Source organism: Nicotiana sylvestris, chromosome 6, assembly GCF_000393655.2.
Source record: "Nicotiana sylvestris chromosome 6, ASM39365v2, whole genome shotgun sequence".
Taxonomy (NCBI): domain Eukaryota; kingdom Viridiplantae; phylum Streptophyta; class Magnoliopsida; order Solanales; family Solanaceae; genus Nicotiana; species Nicotiana sylvestris.
The window spans coordinates 189,103,689-189,110,242 of NC_091062.1; the positions used below are offsets into that span (position 1 = coordinate 189,103,689).

At 34.8% G+C, this 6,554-nt stretch overlaps 1 long non-coding RNA gene across 1 annotated transcript; it reads right to left on the reverse strand.

Moving 5' to 3' along the window:
• Positions 1 to 2,131: 2,131 nt before the first annotated feature.
• Positions 2,132 to 3,440, reverse strand: LOC104214872 (uncharacterized). The gene is made up of 3 exons (XR_708030.2): positions 3,296 to 3,440; positions 2,338 to 3,183; positions 2,132 to 2,241 (listed from the first exon to the last, which is right to left on the reverse strand). It is a non-coding gene; the product is annotated as an uncharacterized lncRNA (long non-coding RNA).
• Positions 3,441 to 6,554: the final 3,114 nt, after the last annotated feature.

Sequence of the window (6,554 nt, forward strand, 5' to 3'; positions counted from 1 at the left end):
AAACCACCAATACAAAACTCATCCGAAATGATCTGAAACTCACCAGAGCCTCTCGAGACCCCATCCAAACATATAACAAGTCCAAAAACATATACTCAATGCCTCAAATCACCCATAACAACATCAAAACTATGAATCACACCTCAAATCAAGCTTAATAAACTATTTCAAATTTTCAAATTCCAACGTTACGCCGAACACGTCTAAACAACTCGGAATCACCTAAAATTTTGCACACAAGTTCTAAATGACATAACGAATATATTCCAACTACCAAAACCAAAATTCGAATCCGATAACATCGAAGTCAACTCCCGGTCAAACCTATGAACTTTCAAACCTTCAACTTGCTAACTTTTGCCATTTAGATCCAAAACCTTCTAGAAACATCCAAATGCAAATCCGAGCAGACGCCCAAGTCCTAAATTACCATTCGGACCTGACGGAACCTTCAAAATCCGGATCCGAAGTTAAATACACAAAAGTCAAACTTGTCAACTCTTCCAACTCAAAACTTCCTAGTTGAGGATTATTATTCCAAATCAATCTCGAACCATTCGAAAACCAAAACTGGCGATACACGCTAGTCATAATGCACCGTCCGAAGCTACTCATGACCTCAAACCGCCAAACTGAATGCAAATACTCAAAACAACTGGTCGAGTCATTACGGTCACATGTTCGAGCCGTGGAAACAGCTTCTTGCAGAAATACAGGGCAAGGTTGCGTATGATAGACCCGTGTGGTCCAGCCCTTCCCCGAACCCCGCGCATAATAGGAGTTTAGTGCACTGGACTACCTTTCGTTGTGTTTGGTTAGAAAATTTTTGTTTCACAACCTTATCGCTATAGTAGCTTAGTAATCTTATTGCATGATTATATCATGTATGTATGACTAAATTCCGAATTAAAGGATGACTATCTACCTACGACCTCCTGTAAGTATTCTTCTGGCAACACTTTGTGTGTAATATTAAGAAAATTAAACATAGCTTAGTTGTTATAATCTCTAACTCTTGAAGTAATGCAACTTACGCGCAATATGTATTAGGGTTGTGCACGGATCGGATTGGATCGGATTTAGCCTATTTCGGATTCGGATTTCAGATTTCGGATTCTGAAAAGGGCAATCCGAATCCGATCCGAATTAACATTGGATTGGATCAGATTTTAAACTTTGGATCAGATAATTTTTCGGATTGTCGGATCGGATTGTCACCAAAATTTTCAACAATTTAAAGTTTATTCGGTGTCTCTATCTCATCTTCCATCTACCAAAACAAACAAAAAAATCAAAATTAAATCAAAAGTTGAAGAATAGAACATGAAATAGACATAAAAGACAGAAGAGAAGAGAAGAGAGGCGGAAGAAAGAGACATAAAATCAAAGTAAAATCGGAAGTTTGAGTCATTGAGACTCTTTTAGTCTTCACTGAAGAGAAGAGAGGTGCAAGAGAGGCGGAAAAATCTAAGTGAGTGAGGGGGTGTGTGAAAAATGAATAAGCATAACCCTAAAATTTTAGTGTGTATTTATATAGGTACATATAATTTCGGATATCGGATCGGATCGGATTAAAATCATACCAATCCGAATCCAATCCGAAAATCCGAAATTTCATAAAACACAATCTGTATCCAATCCGAAAATCCGAAATAGAATGGATCGGATCGGATTTCGGATATCCGATCCAAATGCACAGCCCTAGTATGTATAGACACGCATGTACTGTCCCAATTAGCACTGCACATACTCGAACAACTACAACTATTTCCTTCAACTTTTAATAGTTGGATTACTTACTTTTGTTAATTACACCTTGCATTTGTTAAAAAAATCCACAAAAAATGTATAAGTAATTTATTCCCACCTCTGAATTTAGCACACAATTACCAGTACATCTAATTATATTCTAAGAAAAGAGAGAGAAACCAGTAAGATTAATCACAACAGGAATTTCCATTGAAGATCAGATACAAGTTAAAGGTCCAAAAGCCAAACATACATGCCAGACAAGAACTACTGAGAATAAAAAGTTTCAGACACTTGAAATGACATGATAAACAATGACCTCAAGAATCCATAACCAATGCCAGATTCACCCACAAGATTAATTTCCTTCCAATTAAACAACCTCCCTACAATTTGTTCTTGATCTTATAACTTTCCGATTTCTCAAAATTCCCTCCACCAGCCGCCTGTGCTGCCTTCCTTGCCGCCTTTTCTTGAAGTGCCTTTGCATCCCTGTTGAGATATTAAACACAACATCCGTGTTAGGAACAAGAACTAATCGCCCTAAAACACGAGACTTATTTTGCAGAAAATTGGCGGAGGAGGAACCTTTCTCGTCTTTGTTCAGGGGTCAATCCGTCATTCTTAGGTTGCTTGGATTTGTGATTTTCCCTGGCTTGAGCCCTTTCACCATCTCTATCTCTCTGGTTCCCGCATTAGCTTAAGTTAAGGTCAAAACAGGTAGGGATCGAATTAAAGTATGGCAACGTCGAACCAAAAAGGAAAAAAAATCTAGTCTTTGGACCCCAAAGCTGAAGATAAAATCTCAAGTTTACGCATATTGAAAATTTAAACTTGATGATTCAACCTTTAAAGTTCTTAGCACCGAATTCAATCGTACCTTCTAAACTGTGGATTCAGAATTTAATATTCACTGATATTTTAGTAACTTAAACAAAAATATGCATGAATGTCAAAAGAATCATATTCATGGTCAATTAATAGTACGAGAGATTACACTTTAAAAAAGGCTCTATTTTTAGATCCTTCCCCCAATTTCTAGGCAATCTAACAAAGGATAAATAAACTTGTACATGAATAAGCGCCAAAAGAAAAAATAAGAGCTTGCCCCAAAAAAAGTTCTATCTTCAGACTCTTACCCAATTCTAGGCAAACAATATGAAAGAATGGGCTAAAAAATAATACGAGAGCTTGCACTAGAAAAATCTCTACTTCTTTTACCCACCAAACACCCCCCCCCCCCCGGAAAAAAAATCTAGGAAACCAAACAAATGAAAAAAGAAAGAGCCTTGTTAATGAAAAGGGAAAGAAAAAAACGATGAAAATTAGCATGAAGAAAATCAGAGAAAAGAAACATATCAGAAGGATATGAGACATTCCCAATTCTCCAACAGCCAAACAAGATTAAATGGATAAATAGCTCTATACAAGATCCTGGAAACAAAACAATAACCAAAAAAGGGGGGGGGGGGAGGAAATTTTAGAGGAAAAAAAAATCACCGAATTACACCCTAACAGAACCGTGTAAATGAGAAGGGGGTTTAACTGATTGAGCTTGGATTAGGATTTGTTTGCTTAAGATCGACCTTAAAATTTGAGCACTGAGCAGAATGATATTAACTTGGGTTGTCAGAATTGGAAATGCAAAGGGTTCAGGGGAGTAGTTGGTATTTATAGTAGTAAGTTTAGAAGCATCCAGAAACGAGGTTTCTCTTTCTCGTAACCTTTTCACGTTTTATTCCACCGAGCGTATAAATGTGAGGCTAAATGAAATTTTAGTTTTAATAGAAACTTTATTTTGTTTCGGAAGATGAAACGGGTCAAAAAAAAGAGAGGTGAAATTCATGTATTATAGCTTGTTTGGTCGAGATTTTTTTTTCCTTTTGGCCAAAAATAATTTTTTTAACGGTAAGGGTTTGGGCAAGCTTTTAGAAAAAAAAAGTAAAATACTTTTGATGTGAGCAAAAGCAGAAAAAAGTATTTTTTTTTTCTCAAAAATATTTCTTTGAAAAGCACTTTTGAGAAAAATATACTTAAAAATACTTTTTAAAAGCTTGACCAAAAATTAATTACTTCTCAAAAGTGTTTTTCAAAATTAATTAGCGAAAAACAATTGGTTCTCACTGAAATACTTTTTTGGAAAATATTTTTCTAAAATAAGCTGATTTTAGAAGAATAGACAAACATAATGCTTTTCTCCGTAAGTATTTTTTCGAGAAGTACTTTTTTAAAAATAATTCTCTAAACAAGCGAATTTTTCTAGCTTGGCCAAATAGACTATAATTATTCATGCTCACTTTGCCCTCTTTTAACTTTTGTGGACAAATTATTGTAAATAGCCGCAACGTTTTTTTTTGTTTTGTTACAGTTAGATACAATCAACCCTTTGTAACAATCTCGTTTTTTTGATATTTTTTTATTTTGTATAGTGAATGGCTATTATGCACCTATAACAAGATTTGACATTTACATTTTTTTGGGTGTTATAGGAAAAAATTATCCAAAAATCAATTATTTTTTCTTTCTTAATGTTACATATAAAAGATAATAAAACTATTCAAATTTAAAATCTCAAAAGATATGCATATTTCACTAGTTAAATATTGAAGAAAGCTAATACATTACTAATGAATTCGTAACTAAACCTATACATATTTAAACTCTAAGGCATACATTTTATAGCTACCTGAAAAAATAAATCTTTCAAGATTAAGGTGGAAGGACTTTGTAATTGTACCTTGTTTCGTAGATTCCATTCTCTTACTAATATAACTGTAAGCATTTAAATTTTATTGGATTTAAATTCAATAAAAGTATTTGGACTATATGTTAAATATATTAGTTCGAATAAATATTATGGACTAATATAATTGGATTAATTATATAGGTCCAATATATATGGATTAAATAAATAAGTCTTAATACATTGAGCTAGCCCATTTAATTGGACTAAGGTGATGAGCCCACTTCATTAAGCCCAATATGATATCTTCCTAGAGGCCGAGTTTGGTACCACGTGTCAAATGACGTGGCGCACCAAGTCAAATGGAAGAGACAATAGGAACGTGTCACGTGTCAAAATGACAAGGCATGCCAAATCAAATTAAAAGACCAATGAAATTGTACCACATATGCAAGTGACATGTCCTGGCCAATCAAATGCGACCTTGTCACACTTCAATTTGATTGGTCGAAAAGAGTTTGTTCTTATCGTAACTCTTTCCTCCCACAACTATAAATAGGGGTCTTCATAACTCAAAAAGTCACCAGAAGTTATAACAAGAAGCAAGAGGGAGCTCGTGGATCAAACGCTGCAGATCTCTCTAAAAGCTACAAGCATTCAAGTGTTCTAACGATTAAAAGATCAAGACGAATATTCAAGAACAAGCTGCAAGCCCTTAGATTAAAAATACGCCAAGATCAAGATCAGGCCTCAAGCACTTGGATTAAAATAAAATAAAATTCAAGATCAAGCTCGAAGGCTCTTTTATTTACTGTTGAAAAGAAGAATCAGAGGATTCATAGAGATTGTAACACTCAAATATTCGAAATCAAATACTACGATTGTTGCAATATTTTTCGGTCTTGATTTTATTTTCTTGACGCAATTTATTGTCTACAATAACGCTTGAATTGGCGAAGATTCATGTCCATATTTTCAAGAAAAAGGTATCCAATAACTTTCCCTTAAAGATAATCTAAGAGATTAACAACTACATTTTCTATCTATTTTTTTTTTTGAAATTTGTCCAATGAAAAAGATATCATGTGCAAATCTTCAAATCTTATATATTACGCTAGATAGAAACTTTGTTTAACAGAAAAGCTTGTGTGCATCTTTATAAAATTATTAGCAATGATCTTAAAGATTCTATATGACTGTAATGGGGGTAATTATACAAAGAACGTTATGCTATAAATATGTTTTCAACAGATGAAGGTAGTAGAGATGAGGATGTTGAGATGGATGTGCGTACACACCAGGTTAGATAGGATCAGACATGAGGTTATTCGCGACAAGGTGAGTGTGACCCCTATTGAGAACAAGATGCGGGAAGCGCAGCTTAGGCGGTTTGGTCATGTGAAGAAGAGGAGCATGGATGCCCCAGTGAGGAGGTGTGAGAGGTTGACATTGGAGGGCCTATGGAGAGGTAGAGGTAGGCCAAGGAAGAGGTGGGAAGAGGTGATTAGGCAAGACATGGCGCAACTTCAGCTGACCGAGGACATGATCCTTGATAGAAAGGTATGGAGGTCGAGGATTAGGGTAGTAGAGTAGGTAGTCTAGAGTGTTCATAACAGTAGTATTGGCACGCAGTCTCATTTTTTATTGGTAGTAGATTTTTATGACTAACCGTTGTTTTCTTTCACTGTTGATCAACTTATTGTCTTGTTATTTTTATTCTGCTTTTATATGACTTTTTGGTATTGTTCCTTCTTATCTATATTTTCATTAATGTGGTGCTTATGTTTTCTTGAACCGAAGGTCTATTGGAAATAGCCTCTCTATCCTCACAAGGTAGAGGTAAAGTATGCGTACACACTATCTTCCCCAAATCCCACATTGTGGGATAATACTGGGTATATTGTTGTTGTTGTTATTATAGGCAAAAAGCTATTACAAAAAGGTAAAATATAACTTAAAAATCGATTCGAAATAAAACTTGACTTTTATAATGAATGACTGTTATATAGGAATGTTATCATAAAAAGATCTGACTGTATTAGCCACAATTTTTATACCCGAAGTTGAGGCTCCATAGCTAATGTGCATATTGTTTTCAATGTTGAAAGTGAGAAATTTGTCA